The 16,389-nt window shown below is 40.0% G+C and overlaps 1 long non-coding RNA gene across 3 annotated transcripts in view; it reads right to left on the reverse strand.

Annotated features, from left to right (window-relative positions):
- LOC309844474 overlaps positions 1-16,389 on the reverse strand; it is an 83,975-nt gene that overhangs the window by 27,014 nt on the left and 40,572 nt on the right. For all 3 annotated transcript variants that reach the window (XR_014300724.1, XR_014300725.1, XR_014300726.1), the window contains one exon: positions 9,421-9,524. This is a non-coding gene — a long non-coding RNA (uncharacterized lncRNA). The remainder of the gene's footprint in view (positions 1-9,420; positions 9,525-16,389) is intronic.

Raw genomic sequence — 16,389 nt, forward strand, 5'->3', positions numbered from 1 at the left:
TAGCTTTCCTTAGAAAGGAACATGTGCAATTGTTCACAGACACAAAACAAGCGGTAGCTGCATTTCTCATCTTTGTTAAATAGCTAATTCTGAATTTTTTAACCAAGTAGTGATTTGGGTTTGCCATTTAGGCAATTTCCAATGTTACATGCATAGGAACCACCTTAGACATTGGAAAGGAGCAGCCAGATTTCCATCTAGACGTCACATCCCTCAGTAGCTGAGACTAGAGCTTTGTCCTAAAGGGACTGGTGCTCAGAAAGTGTGGCTCATTTCCCATAACACTAGTTAAGGTTTCAAATACACAGTTAAGAAAGAAAAATGAATAAACAGATTGGACCTGCCAGAGCCTGCATCACCAGTCAGAGAAGCAGAGAAGGAGAACAAAGAGAAAAAAACGAATGTGGCCTTGTCCCATTCCAGAGCAATGCACACGGTTTAGGAAAAATTCCTTTGCCTCTGTTTACCCACCGTGAAGACTGATGTCGTAGTTCTGGTAGTGAGGAGAGACATACACTAGTGAAAGCGATCTGACAGAAGAGGACTGCCGCAAAGCACCCCTCAGCTCCTTCTGGCTTCCTCCAAGGCAAGACTGCATAGACACTGCTGACAATGTCACAGGCTAAATTCATTTTGTGCTTTGGCGGGCATGATTTTTTTTTCTCCTGATAGAGACAGGAATTCACTAGGGACACCCAGGAGACTGTCACACTCATTCCATTTGTATGCAAAAACAGATCGGAATGCCAAAGGTGGTGAGGTCCGGGGGCACAAAGAAGTAGTTGCAGGATCACTCAGCCTCCCTTTCTTGGCTGAATCATGGGGCAGGGCCAAGGCAGGCATCCTTCCCAGCTCTTACTAGGGAGAAATGCTCAACAAACACCACCAGATGTGAAGAGAAGAGAAGAAGGGAAAGGAAGGGAAGGGAAGAATGGAAGAGAAGGGGAGAAATGGAAGGAAGGAAAGAGAAAGAACCCATTGCATTTCTTTCAGATTTAGCTTTAAAACGCTTTTCGAACTTCAGGCTGTTATTTTAAGCAGCACCATCCCACTGTGCCGATGAATATAGATTCTGATCCCTCCGTGTCTATCTAACACCTCTTCATAAAACACTCTCCCACACTTCACCCCCAAGCATCCCCACCTCCTCCCCCTAAAGAGCAATTAAACCCCATTACCCTTCAGCAGGGCCACTCAGGCACAACGGACACTGACAGCCTGTGAAACTGTCATCAGATAATCACCATCAAGGTGGCTCAGCTTCTGTCAAGAGCAGCCCGCGGAATTCAGCCTGGAGCCCAGAAAGCTGCTCTAGCACTCTCAGGAATCCCACCCACTCGCAGAGAATCCTGACTCTGGGGGTTTTCCCTAATGATGAGTCTCGTTCCTGGAAGAACGTCTTCTGGGACATCCCTTAGGGGAAGGGAGCCACCTGCCTTGTCATTTCTCTACCGCTTTACCCTCCACCAGAATGGGAGTCCTTAATGTGGAGGACTCCCAGGACCCTGGAGGGAATCCGAGTGTTGCTGTCATTTACATATCATTAAAGAAAACCCCACGGCAAACCACTAGATGCTATCATATCACCAGGAGTGAGTCATGAATGTCTTGTGGCAAATCCCAGCCAGCCTTGTCAGTCTTTCTTTTCTCTGGGTACTGCCTGGTCTGAGAGCCCGTTTAGGGACCCCCACCGTACAGTACATTCTGTTCAGTGTTCCTTCTTTACCACCGACTTTGTAAGGTCCGAGGACAGTTTTCATAAGTCACGTCAGCCTATTAACCTTTAGAATATTGGCATTTTCCAGTCTTGCAAGTAAATGAATCTTCTAAGAAGTGGAGGTAGACGGTCCCCAGTGTGCAGCTCACAGAGAGCAGCATTTGAAGGCTTCCAGCCTTGCTCAGAAAGGGCAGCTGCCCCTGGCTTCCCTCAGCACCTTTCAGCAGGCAACCAACAGGAAAAACTTAGTTTCACCTTTTTTCCTCATCTCGGAGAAGCACAGAGAAGCAGATCAATGGACTGTAATGAACAAATATTCATTGAATGCTTGATGCGTCTAAGTTTCCCACAGAAGAAGGGGAACAAAATTAAGGAGGGAAAAGGAAAAAAAAAAAAAAGAAAAAAAAAACCAGGCTCGTTTACATATTTATATGTAATGAAGTCTATGGCCTTTATATCAGCAATAAATTAATTTTATGAACTCACGGCTTATAAACATTTAGAGAAAAAAATAAGTAAGGTAAACATTATCCAGCTCCTAGGCTAAAGAGCTGAAATGGACCCTCGAGATTATCTTGATTAACCTTTTCCATTTACCAGTAAGGGAAACACGAGCTCCAGGAGGGAGCTCCTGAGAGAGCTGGCACACGGCAGGGGACACAGAGTAAGCACGGCTGGATTGGCGCAAAATTAACCAGAAAGTTGGTATCAAAGAATTAGAATGTCGCTGGATTCCCAAGCCTGTTTGGTTTCTTCTGATATTCTTTTTTTTTTTTTTTTAAGATTTTATTTATTTATTTGACAGAGAGAAATCACAAGTAGGCAGAGAGGCAGGCAGAGAGAGAGGAGGAAGCAGGCTCCCTGCCGAGCAGGGAGCCCGATACGGGACTCCATCCCAGGACCCCGAGATCATGACCTGAGCCGAAGGCAGCGGCTCAACCCACTGAGCCACCCAGGCGCCCCTCTTCTGATATTCTTAGACATAAGTAATTTGGCTTATTTATGCAGATAAAAAGTCAGAGAACCAGGATCTCAGTAAAATACCTATTTCTACATAATAATAGGGCAATTAAAGAGAGAAAGGGAAGTAATAAATAGGTGCTATAAAACCTGACTAATGCAAAATACAAGGAAGAAGGGCAAGGAGAACTGACCCACTTGGGTGAAAACCATTTTAATATATGTTAGGTATAGAAATACAGCTAATTATATTATCTGACACACCTACTTCCAGATCAAGTTCAATGAAAACAAGCATCATACGCAGATGTGCCTTCTAGAAACGTATGTGGCAGTGACGCTAGGTACATCTTGTCTCTTTTTAATACAGATTTTCCTTCTACTTAAGCCCTGTATCATGGGTAAGCCAAGAGATTAGCACCTAAAAGAGGAAAGAAGAAAGCTGTCATATGGTCATCCACCTCAGCGGGAGAAAAACTACTTTGGAGAGAGCGGCTGTCTAGGTTTTGAAGGAAAGGGAGGTAGAACCTGGGGAGGAAAAGAATGGCCCGATGACGGGGTGAGAACTGTTTTCACTTTCACTTCCTTCAGCTCAGAGTATAGGGGGGCAGGTGGTAGAGGACAAGATGCTAAGGGATAGATACAGCACACGTGGGGTTGGGAGAATCCAAACCCAGAGGCTGAGACTCCACTGCTCTACGCACAAACCAAGGGAAACTACACCTTCAGAAAGCCTTGGTTTGGGCGCAGTACTGGATCCAACGTGGTGTGACGCTCCATCATGTAGCGTGGCTGAGCAGGTGCCTGAGCCATGCACGTTTCAGACAAACATGCACAGAAGCATGAAGGGTGTGTGTGTGTAGTGTGTGTGTGTGTGTCTGTGTGCTGGGGGACAAGTATGCATTGAGCTCATAAGTAGTGAGAGAATTAATAGACTAGAGCAGACCGTGAGTAAAGACAGGATAGGCAACTACGGAGGCCTCTGAAACTCTGCAAATCCCTATCTTTCTCTGTTTCTCTTGATGTCTCCTTACTTGTTGAACAGAAACTTGGCTCTACCTTAAGGACACTGCGTCTAAGTGGTGGTGGTGTTCCCTTCCACATTCTCCACATGATTGTCTTTGGAGGTGGGGTAGATGTCCTTGTTCTTTAGTCTCCTTAAAAACCCTTTCCAGGGGTGCCTGGGTGGCTCAGTGGGTTAAGCCTCTGCCTTCAGCTCAGGTCATGATCTCAAGGTCCTGGGATCGAGCCCCGCATCGGGCTCTCTGCTCGGCAGGGAGGCTGCTTCCTCCCCCTTCTCTCCCTCTGCCTGCTTCTCTGCCTGCTTGTGATCTCTGTGTGTCAAATAAATAAGTAAAAAAAAAAAAAAAAAAAAACACCCTTTCCATCCAACACACCACCCACATATACTTCCTTCTCACAGGAACCCACAGACTCAGATAAGTAGGGGTCGAGCATCACTCCCTTTTATTTCATGAAACTTCAGACGCTGGTTCACTGTCATTCTCGCAAATGCACTTGGGTCATAACTGGTATCTCCTTTTCCACTTTGTTCCATAAGAAATCTTCCAGTGTGCTTGCCTTTAAATTCCTTGACTCATTCCTTGATTTCCACATCACTAACCTGTTCCACATCTGCCAGTTGCTCCTGCAAATACCAGAAGTATGTTGACTTTTTTACTCCCACTGGCCTGTCAGCTTGTTGGGTATTAAGTCACCTCCAAGTAGCCCAAATTTTTCATGGGGTGCTTCCTGGGGTGGAGACCGGAAAATCCTGGTTCCCTGAGCCTCACCACACATCGTTGGCCACAGTGACTAATTCAAAATAGAGACATGATCTATATGGCTCAATAAATATAAGGAGATGTTGTGGAGAAAGCAACTTTCCTGATCCTCCTAGAAAACCACTGAAGAAGTTCTTACTCTTTTTCTGGACAATGTGGTATAAAGTTTTACCATTCAGGACTGCTATGACCTGTCCTGCTATAATACCATACACTTCTAGATCAAATCATATTTGAAATTAGATAAGCAAATAAGTCTCATTCTCTACTCTACTGATACACAAAGCTAAGAAATGGTCTGGGCAAACCAGAGGCCAAAATTACTAAAATAAACAAATAACCAAACCTTTGACTGGCTGAGACATACCAATTATACTTTCAGAAGAGGTCCCTTTGTTTCTCTAACTGTGGATTGGTAAATTTAGTAAGAAACAGATAGATGACAATTTTTTAGTGGCACTCTCTTTAAAAAGCTTATGATTAGGGCGCCTACATGTTTCAGATGGTTAAGCATCTGGCCTTTGATTTCAGCTCAGGTCATGATCTCAGGGTTATGAGATGGAGCCCAATGTCGGGCTCTGCACTGTGTGTAGAGTCTCTCTCGCTCTTGCGCTCTCTCTCTCTGTCTACCCTACCCTTACCCCTGCTCATGCTTTCTAGTTATCTCTCTCTTAAAAATAAATAAATAGGGGATGGGAGGTTGGGGTACCAGGTGGTGGGTATTACAGAGGGCACGGATTGCATGGAGCACTGGGTGTGGTGAAAAAATAATGAATGCTGTTTTTCTGAAAATAAATAAACCGAAAAAATTTAAATAAATAAATAAATAAATAGTCGTTGATGATGACCTGAAAACTTTAACTGTGTTAGCTGTGCGAGGTTTTGTTTTACTACAGCAGCTGGCTCTATCCTAACTCCTATACCCTTGTAAGCCCTGGTAAAAAGTCTTGATTCTATTCTTTCATGCAACAGGGGAAAGTCATAGGAAGGTTTAAAAAAAAAAAAAAAAAAAAAAAGGAGGTTCTGGCTAAAAATTGGGGCCTTAATATATAGACAACTGCATTCTAAAATTCTGTATTTACATGAAATGATCACCGTGTTCACTCTATGATTTCTACGTACTGGGGTCCTCCATGTTTATTTTAGCCTTCTCCCAATAATCACTTAAGGTAATAATTGATTCAGAAGCACAACAAGTCAACTTTCAGGTATTCTTAATTTTTATAACAGCACTCAAGTAATTGTATCATTCTGGCTTTTTATTCAGAATAGGTCTTCATGGGGCACCTAGGTGGCTCAGTGGGTTAACCATCTACTTTCGGCTCAGGTCATGATCCCAGGGTCCTGGGATGGAGCCCCATATCGGGCTCCCTGCTTGAGGAGTCTGCTAATCTCTCTCCCTCTGCTCCCCCTACTAGTGTTCTTTCTCTCTCTCTCTCTCTGTGTGCCAAATAAATAAATAAAATCCTTAAAAAAAAAAAAAAATAGGTCCTCATGCTTGCTGTTGTTCCTCCTTGGGCCAGCTTCATGGATGTGCAGTCACAAAGGCCACCTGTGCAGTCACCCAGGCCACAGGCTGGAGAGGGTCCCCTGCTTGGTATAAGGCTCTTTCATTGCTATTTTCGAGTTCTTAGTAATATTTAAATGAGAAAAATCCATATTTTTCTTTGGCCTGGGCCCCACTAATTAGGTAGCCAATTCTGCTCCCACTTAGTCACCGTGCGCGTTTGCACATGCGTGCACATACACACTTATCCTCCATTGCACCCCTGCCTCAATAAGAACAAAAATAGCAAATGTGCCATAGGTTTAGTCCTATCATGTGCTAGATACTGTACTTAGAACTTCATAGACATTGTCTTTTCATTTTTTAACAACCCTGTAAGGAAAGACTTTTTTTTTTTTTTAAATAGGTTTTTTTTTTTTAAGATTTTATTTATTTATTTGACAGAGAGAAATCACAAGTAGATGGAGAGGCAGGCAGAGAGAGAGAGAGAGAGAGGGAAGCAGGCTCCCCGACGAGCAGAGAGCCCGATGCGGGACTCGATCCCAAGACCCTGAGATCATGACCTGAGCCGAAGGCAGCGGCTTAACCCACTGAGCCACCCAGGCGCCCCAGGAAAGACTTTTATTATTCTTATTTACAGGTAAGATATGGAGATATTAAGTCATTTTTTACCCAAATTGGTCCAACTTTTATGCGATTAAACTAGGACTTGAATTAAAAGATTCTAACTTTTAACTGCTATGTTACACTATAGACTTTTTTTTAGTAGACTTCAAATTCTGTGTTAAAAAAAAGTTGGGCAGGGGGAAGAAAGAACACCTTCTAACTTAGTTCTGCTTTCTGGTAGAAAGCAGCATCACTGTTTTGGATCAGAACCATATAAGGTAATCCACATGAGTATTAAAAGCCACTGATAATAATGACCTTTCTTGAGTAAAACATACAGATATGTGGCTTCAGTAAGAGAAACAAATTTATTTTAAATTATACTCTACTAATATTCTACAAGGCAGCTATTGGACCTAAAATACAAGCATGATATTCCCCTTAATCTCCTTAAATATCAAATTTTGACTCATCCAGTTGTTTAACATTCATAACATAATGTTATAGGAATGGCAGATGAATTATTAATCAGAATCTGAAAAAATTTATAATTACATATTTATAAAAGTAATCCCTATCTTTGGTTCTACACTTACTGAGAAGAAAAGGCAGCTGAATCTTGGCTCGAAGGAGCCAGCTGCCAGTTCTTTTCATTGCAGCAAGAAACAATTACAGATCTGATGCCTTTTAAATATGGTTAAAATGCAAATTTAAAAAAAAATTCAGTATTTCTAAAAAATAACCTGAGAAGTAGTAATAAGCTCTGGTGTTACCAATACCAGTTAGTTAGTAAGAAACAAAGACCGCTTATCCATGAAAATTAAAAAAGCAGGTCAATTTCTGTGGATGTCTCAGGTTAACTTCCATTTAACATAGGGTACATATTTCTTCTCATTTTGGACACTGAGACAAGACAAACCACTCCCCAATTAGAGACAGATGATCTTTTGCCCCTGCTTTGTCACCTTCTACTTTAGGATGGATGCTTCTTTCAAATTACCGCTTCATCTGCTCCTTGCTTTCAGAAGATGAACCACACTTGCTCTGGTAATAAGTCATTTCAATTTCCACTTTAATAATATAAAGATCCCAATGAGTTTCATTTTCCTACACTATTGCATAGCAACAAAAAATTTTCATTACATTTGTCTTCAAATTATTCATGTTTCTTGTAATCAAATTTGTCCTCTTTGGGGATTATTTCTTTTAAATTTTGATTACATTTTCCCATTCACAATAAATCACATCAAAATGATTTTTAGTTTCCCTAATACACACCCAGGACATTAATCTCCTCTTATTTGAATCATCTGGCAAATGAATCCCATCCTCTCAAAATACTTTCAGAAGCACCTTTTTTTTCTTTTTCCTTTTTTTTTTATTTTTCTTTTTTTTTTTTTATTTTTCTTTTTTAAGAGGGAGAGAGTGGGGTAAAGGCAGAGGGAAAAGGAGAGAGAGAGTCTTAAGCATGATCCTGAGATCATGACCTGAGCTGAAATCAAGAGTTGGATCCTTAACTGACTGAGCCACCAAGACACCCCTCAAAAGCACCTTTCTTGAGACTTCCCTAGTCCAATCCTTTCCTAACAAAGACTGTTGGGACCGGATGCCTCTGATAAGTTTCCTTCTATTGTAACTCTAGCTACACCATATTGTGTAATAATTGCATGTTTTCCCATGTCTTTGATCTCTGTTGCATAGAGGAGGAAAAATAATTTTCCCTCTACTCTTCTCAGTTCTTGGCTAAGACCTTTGTAATAAAACCCAGATTAACAAAAGAAAATTAGAAGTAAACATGTGTACCTCACAGACATATGAGAGATACTCAGGGAAAAATGAGTAACCTAATGAGGTGACTTTAAAATTCAGGCTTAAATACAATACCAGGAAAAGGGAAAGAGGCCTTAATAGGGAAATGGAGGTCTCTTCAGGGTATGCGAGTTTTAGGAAAAATGGATGGGCCTTTCAAAGAATGGATGGGAGTTGTGAGAGTTGGTAACAATGTGTCTGGATGTGGTGTGGCTTCTATTCCATGACCCCCCCCCCCCACAGTTGCCTTGACAAGAGTCAATCTTCCCTGTTTGATGAAACTCCTGGGGAGGAGACAGTTGAGTTCTTTTTGGAGGATGTGTCTTTAGGTAGATAAGGAGAGTTCAGAGAAAGCATGTCCCTGCACTTACTGTTTTTTGAGTGCCTACAGCTCAAAATCACCAGGATGCCAAAGTGGCATATTTGGGAATGGCGTCTCCTGAATTCCTGTGGTCATATCCTGCTGTCCTTCCGTTCCTTTCGCAATCCAACACATGGTAACAAATGTTTGTTTGAAGTGTGTTGAAGAAAGTATACATCTCAGGGAATGTGAGGGAGTTATTCTTAACATCATTGTATGAGGGACTTTTTACCACTGTACAATGGTTGAATCACTGCACAGTGTTAGGACACACTGTGTTTGATAACGAAACTCCTAATGATGATCAGAAAATCATTTCCAGCCTTTGTTTTGGCTACACAGGCTACTGGGGTCAGTCAGCTGGAGCCGCAGCTACTATGGGTCCTGGACAAAGTTTATACTCAGTATTGGAGAAAACGTCTTTTTAACATTTTGTCTTCTGAGTTTTTGCTTTATTTTACAAAGGAGAGATGTTAGAAAAAATGCCAACAAAGTTAGTTCCCAAATAAGTGGAGATTGTTACATAGTGTTTGATTCCTACAGTTTGACTCTTGGATCTTTCTTTGGAATAATTTAAGGTAATCTATAAACTGTTTACTTATAACACCAACCATCCTACCAAAACACAACCTGATGATTCCTTTAGGAAAGACCATTCCTGAAGCCGGGCACTTACCCCTCACCCCTACAGAATCATCATGATGAACCTCTGTTCTTCAAAATACTCCTCGTATAATGGCACGTAGGTTGTCTTCATGCTCTGAACTTTAGCTGGGCCACCTAGAAATGTTGAGAATTTATGGATTTACTACCAGAGTTCTAAAAATGGTGTGGTTTTTTTGTAATAAAGAAGTTTATTAACCTGTAATTTGCAGAGCTTCAAATGTATATGTGCAATAATATAAGGTTTAGATATATAGTAAATTCTGAGTAAAGTCATAAAACTTTTAAGAATGGTAAATATGCGGGGCGCCTGGGTAGCTCAGTGGGTTAAAGACTCTGCCTTTGGCTCAGGTCATGATCCCAGGGTCCTGTGATTGAGCCCCACGTCCAGCTCTCTGCTCAACAGGGAGCCTGCTTCCCTTCCTCTCTCTCTGTCTGCCTCTCTGTCTACTTGTAATCTCTGTCAAATAAATAAATAAAATCTAAAAAAAAATAAAAAGTTGTTAAAAAAAAAAAGAATGGTAAATATGACATCTCTATTCTTTGCTTACATATTCATAATAAGTAAATGACATCGACGCTTGCATGTCATGATGTATCTCCCATAAGAAAATCTGTCTACTTCTTTCAGAATTCTTTGCTCACTGTTTTCTTCATACTTACTGAGTTTTAGAAAAAGCTAAAATTTCTGTTGGGCTATTTTCATATTAGGCAGAAAATGCCCAAACATATTTGCACAGGTTTGGAGGCTATGGGAGAAAATACAGGCTACAAAGCATTCTCGAAATTCTTTCTTTGAGATGTGCGGGAGGAGTCTCCTCAAAAAGATAGGCCAGCACCCTTCAGAAAATGTGAAGCTGGGACACAATCAGAAGAGCTACAGTATGTATTAAAATGCAAGAAAAAGAAGGAAGTGGCTCCCAATACAAGCCTCAAAACTAAAGTTTTGAGGACAGATGTTTTCAACTGCAGATGTTTGTCTTCTATCTAAGCTACTTCTCCTACGGGCAACTATCAATTCTGAACAGAACACCAGCAGCAGTTGATTTATTTAAGACAGGTAATGCTCACTTGCAAGGCCAATAAGACAGCTAGTCTGGTAAAAATTTGCAGAAATATAGAAACACAAAAATGAAATATTCAGATGAAACCTACTACTACTTCAGAAAATAGATTCAAACAACCTGAATATTAAAAAAACAAAAACAAAAACCACTTTTCATTAGTAAAAGAATTCTTTCTCTTTCCTAGTCATTTAAAATTCGGAACATCCTGTAATTATTGTTAAATATTCTGACTGGTGACATGTGTTGACACATCAGAACATTCACTTTATTTAAGTGACCTAATAATCTGTCATTTGTATTTTACAAAACGGAAAGAGAATTTTACATCTCAACAGTTTAACCACGGGTACAGATTCTTTTATGTGCCAGTAATTTTGATAATATTTGCTCATAGAAAACAAATATAAAGCTTGTCCCGGTCGGATCTATAAACTCATTTATATGAATAATCACCAACAGATTATGACTGAGAGGTAGCCGCACAAATCCATGGGCTGTACAACTGAAGGGAGAAATTAAATCCATCGCAACAGCCCAATTCAAACTAAGCAAATTCCTCTTCTCGCCGCTTCTCACATTAAATTGCACAAGGTCATTTGACCACCCTGAGATTGCCTGAATTACCAAAGTAGTCACTACTAAATTCCTTGCCTCCTTTTACCTAAATTAGCTGCAGCAGTGGCCACTCTTGAGACATGCATTTGACTTGGACTTAACACAGTCCCTTAACAAAACTGCAGAATGACCCAATCTGGCAGACCCACTGGGGAAGAAAGACAGCCTATTGACAGCTCCTGCTGGAGGAGTGGTTTATGTTTCCTAGCTGTTAACAACATACAGCTGTAACTTCCAATATTCTTGCCAGACCTCATGTTCTAAGTTCCTGGTTATAAAAACAGAATCATTATAACCTAAAGAATCCCTACAAATACAATCCGATTCTAGCTGCCTGTTATTTTGGACTCTAAGAAAAGATGTGTATGTTTTCTATGCATCATGGTGTGGTTCAAAGTTAGAGCTCTGATCCTTTTGGGGTTTCTCCCATCACTCACAGCATATTGTAGTTAAGGAAAAGGATTAGCCAAGAGTAATTTTTATAGCATAAAGGTCTGTTTCTGAAAGCTTGTCTATCTTTTGCCTCTTATACTGTTCCAACACAAAACGTTCCTAGCAAAAAAGCTAGAGCCTCTCTTCTATTGAAGAGTTCATCGCCCAGAAATCAGAATATATTGCAGCTCTTCCTTATTTAAGTCCCTTGAGAATTCTTCTAAACATGGAATTTTTAGTTACTTTTACTTTCTATCTAGCTCATCCACTTTCAGTCTGAGCTTTTTAAAAAATGTTTTAATTTTTTTTTTTTTTAAGGAAAGAGAGAGTGTATGTGCAAAGAGGGAAGGGGCAGAGGCAGGAGAGAGAGAGAGAAAGTATCTCAGGGAGGTTCCATGCTCAGTTCAGAGCCTGACATGAGGCTTGATCTCAGGATCCTGAGACGTTGACCTGGGCAGAAGTCAAAAGTTGGATTCTTAACTGACTGAGCCATCCAGGTGCCCCTCAGTTTGAGCTTTTAATGATTACTGATCACATCCAAAAAATGATAAGACTGACCCCAAAACCTATTTTCTTTTCCAAGTTCCTTCTCAAACTCTACATTAGGTCTTAAGATTCCTAATCAATTCTTCAGATGGATTGTCTTCTCCACGAACTTTATTCACACTGTTTTGAATAGGGGTGATATCGAACCATCTTATTTGGCAGTTTATAGCAACTACTGTCACCTAATTTCATGAAGTTCCTACTTAAGCTCAAGGAGTTGCTTCCATAACTAAATAAAGCCAGTACACATGGGGAAAAGTGGCCAGTATACATGGGAAAAGTGGGTTTGCCTTGTTGTTAACAGGCATAGACAAGCTAAAGCTCCCCAAATTAAAAAAAAAAAATCACTTAAAAAATAAAAATTCAGGCACCTGGGTGGCTCAGTTGGTTAAGCAACTGCCTTCAGCTCAGGTCATGATCCTGGAGTCCTGGGATTGAGACCCGCATCGGGCTCCCAGCTCCATGGGGAGTCTGCTTCTCCCTCTGACCTTCTCCCTCCTCATGCTTTCTCTCTCTCTCTCCCTCTCTCTGATGGATAAAGAAAATCTTTTAAAAAAAATAAAAATTCAATAGAACCATAATTATGATTTTTTAATCAGAAAAATCACATTAATTTCATTCATTTGTTCATTCATTTATTTATTTATTCCTTCATTCAAGAATTCGTTCACTCAGCAAATGTTTACAGAGTACCTATTTGTATCATTTTATAGGTTCTGAAGACAAAGCAAAGAAAAAAGTCACAACATTTACTTTTTAAGAATTTATATCTTAGCAGAAAAAGAATAAACTGACTGAATAAAATATGAAATATGTCAGCTGGTAATCAGTGTCATGGCAAAAACAAATTAAGGAAGTAGAGTCCAACAGTCAGGGTCAAGGAGGAAAAGGGGCAGAAATGAATGAGGAAGGTAATAAGGGAAGGACCCCTTGAAAGGGGGTCAGTGAGCACATACCGAACAGAGATGAAGGAACAATCCAGGCATATATCCAAGGAGCATTCCAGGAAGAGAAGGCAGGTGTGTGTCAGAGCCAAGGGAGCCAGAGCGAACCCAGATGGAGATGAAGAAAGGGCAACAAAGAAGAAGGCAGGTAGTGGGGAGGAGCATGAGCTCACACAGTCCCAGGGCCTCGCCAGCCACGGAAGGCATCTCAGGGCATTGGGGGGAGCATTGAGGGGTTTTGAGCAAAGGAACAACATGGTCTGCCTTAGCTGTCCTGATGACTGCTGCTGGGATGAGAAAAGATTTGGAAGGACAAGAGCAGGACAGAGGAGCCTTCTTACTGTCCAGGACGGGCAGACAGAACTTTTCATCCATCCTTTTCTAACGAGAACTCTCAGCATCTGTTTCCTCATGTGGCAGAAACCAGTGTACCTGCTGTGTCTTCCAAAGGGAAACTCCTCCACAAGTACCATAGCAACTTCCTGTGTGTTAAGAGTCATTCTATCCGTGCAACCAAGGCTCCCTCTGGGCATAAATGTTTTGAGAGAGCTTCTTAATTGCGCTTAATTAAAGAGCATGTAAACAATCTTAATTTGAGATGTCTATGTGAGGATGGATTTTAATTATTTAATATTAAATTTAAAAACCCTCCCTTATAAGTGGAATTTTTTTCTCATATGAAAGATGGATATAGCTACATTCTCTGGATTAGACATATGGTGTGGAAGTTTTATAACCAAGAAAATGTAAGCAATTTAAATCTGACACATGCTTAGAATTCTATAATATTGGTATTAAAGGTATATGCCTTAAAACTCAGAATTATAGAAGAAAAAAATTTAAATATCTCTGTGTTTCAGGGAGGTTTCTTTAATCTATGAATTACCATAGGATTCCTTCAAATAGAAAGCTCCCATAGTGAATTATTAATATATTATCGACATGTTTATAGAAATGCAATTATACTTTAAAGATTGAGATTTCTAAGCTGGGTTATAAGGGCTCATTACTAAGTTTCCTGAAGTCTGCAAAATCCCTGAAATCATGTGCAAAATTCTGTGTTTGTATGTGCGTGTGTGTGTGTGTGTGTGTGTGTGTACTATGGATTTTTCCAGAGTGGTCATAGATTTCACCAGAGTTTCAGAGAGCATTTTTACCCAACAAATTTAAGAACTATGGTACAGTCGGTAGAAAGAAAAGATTGTAGCAACAAGAAAAGTAAGAGTTTAAGCAGATATTTTACTGTTTAATCTGAGAGATTTTTTTAGGGTCTTCTAAGTGCAGAGTACTTAAACTTCTCACAAAAAGGATCTAACTCTTCTAAAACTTGTGTTTTTCTCTAGAAGATATATAAAACTTACATAAAACAATCCACGGAAAAGGCAGGGGGGTGAATATGAGCAATGATCAGAAACCCAATCATACTAAGAAAGAGGAAACACAATACAAGGAATGCAGGCCCCCAGTGCAGAAAGGACACCCAACTGGCACGGGAACTGAGAGGTCTTTTCTTATTCTCTTTCTCTTTTACTCTCTGCAACATATCTGATCTAGTCCTTTGTCTGCCAACTATCTCTAATAGGCTGATAATTTTTGTTCCTCCAAACTTTGGGTTATGATTGGGTTTGGATCACCATGATGTTGATGCTGAATTCTCAATTGACTAAACTTCTAAGCCTCCAAGCTTAATAAATCAGATTCAGCTTCTGTTTCGTTTAAATACGTTCTATAAAAAAGAGAATCTGATACTCTCAGCTTGGATTCTGAATCCATCCTTGCTCCAAGAGGTAGAATTATCTGGTATAAGCCTGCGACCATGGTCGCTCCTTCTTTTCTCTGGAGAACCCTAACACAGATTTTGTTACTTAAAGCAGTTCTAGAAAAACAGAATCGTAAGGATGAGTTTTCTAAATCGGTTCTGGGGTTTCTGAAATTGCAATTCTGATTAGATCCGAAGAGATGAATGACTCTATTTCCAGTAGTAAAGAGAGCAGTAATAGTTCATAGTATGATGTGACAACAGAAATACAGAAAATATCACCATTGGATATTCCTAATGAAATACTTACAAGATAAAGGTTCTAAGTAACCACATATTTGATAGAAAACTTAGAATATTTTTGCCAAACTAATGAGTATTATGAGATTGGTTGACTGATCCTAATTGCACTGGGTGAATTGGAGAGAGAAAAGGATGAGCTCAGGGATTAAAATTCCCTGCTAGAGCACTGTATAAATGATCTGCAGATTTCTAGGTCTACCCTGAAAGAAACCCTTACCACCTATAGCTGCGGGACTGAGGTTGCTGCAAACTAAACCCAGACTCTCATTCTATGCAAGTCCAGATTACAACACAAATTTAATTCCTAACCTCAGAGGGTGTCTGCTGTTAAAATGAAGGCATGGACTGGAAAGGAATGGGATCCTGAAAATTAGCATGGGGATATATGGGAAGATCCTGATGAAGGTGGAGACATTGAACCCCTAAATTCTGTTGAGGTTTCTTTGCCAGTAGAATCAGCCATCCAATCCTTATTTGAGGCAAATAATCCTGCTTTACCTGAGGAAACTGAAATGGCCTTCCCTAAGGAAGATACTCTAAGTTCACCTAAGGTGAACTTGCCCACCATTCCTCTTTGCTTCTAAATCTAAGCTAACTCAAGCCCCAGCAGACCCAACAAGGTTATATATAAATCATGACCCATGAAGATGTGAGCTATGCTCTAAAAGAACTTTGTAATGCTTCCAACGTACAGAAAACAGAAATCTGGGAATATGTGTGAGAATGGATATTAATTATGTGAGATGGTAGTGCAACATAGAGTTGTATCAGGCCAAATTTATTGATATGGGTCTACTAAGTGGAGATTTGAATTTAACATTACAGTTTTGTGGATGATAAATAATTGTAACAGTTTGGTTCGTTGGCTGAAACATGGACTCAAAAGTGAACTACAATAAATAAAATGACACGTTAAAATTGTCACTTGAATGATAGAGTAGATTTATCATTTAAGACCTAATCCTAATAAATATAAGCTAATAAAAATATAGCCTATAAGGCTACTAATAAACCAAATTCAGTAGACAGTTGGAGGTAGGAAGAAGGAGAGGGATGTCATGTGATAACCACCAAGAATTTTAAGGTTAATGTTCTCTGCTGCAGTGTGGAAGATTGAGGCTTGGTTTACCTTACCTTTTGCTCTTACTACATATAATAAAGGAAAATAGAGAAAGAATATCACAATTTTAGAGAGGGTCAACTTCTTATGATGTGGTTTTTCTCCCAACCTACTGTTCTCTCCTTTGATCTAAACCATAAGCTTTGAAGAATAGAAAAGAAAGTGTTCTCACTTGAAAGTTTAAGATTATAAATCT

Source organism: Mustela nivalis, assembly GCF_964662115.1.
Source record: "Mustela nivalis genome assembly, chromosome: 11".
Taxonomy (NCBI): domain Eukaryota; kingdom Metazoa; phylum Chordata; class Mammalia; order Carnivora; family Mustelidae; genus Mustela; species Mustela nivalis.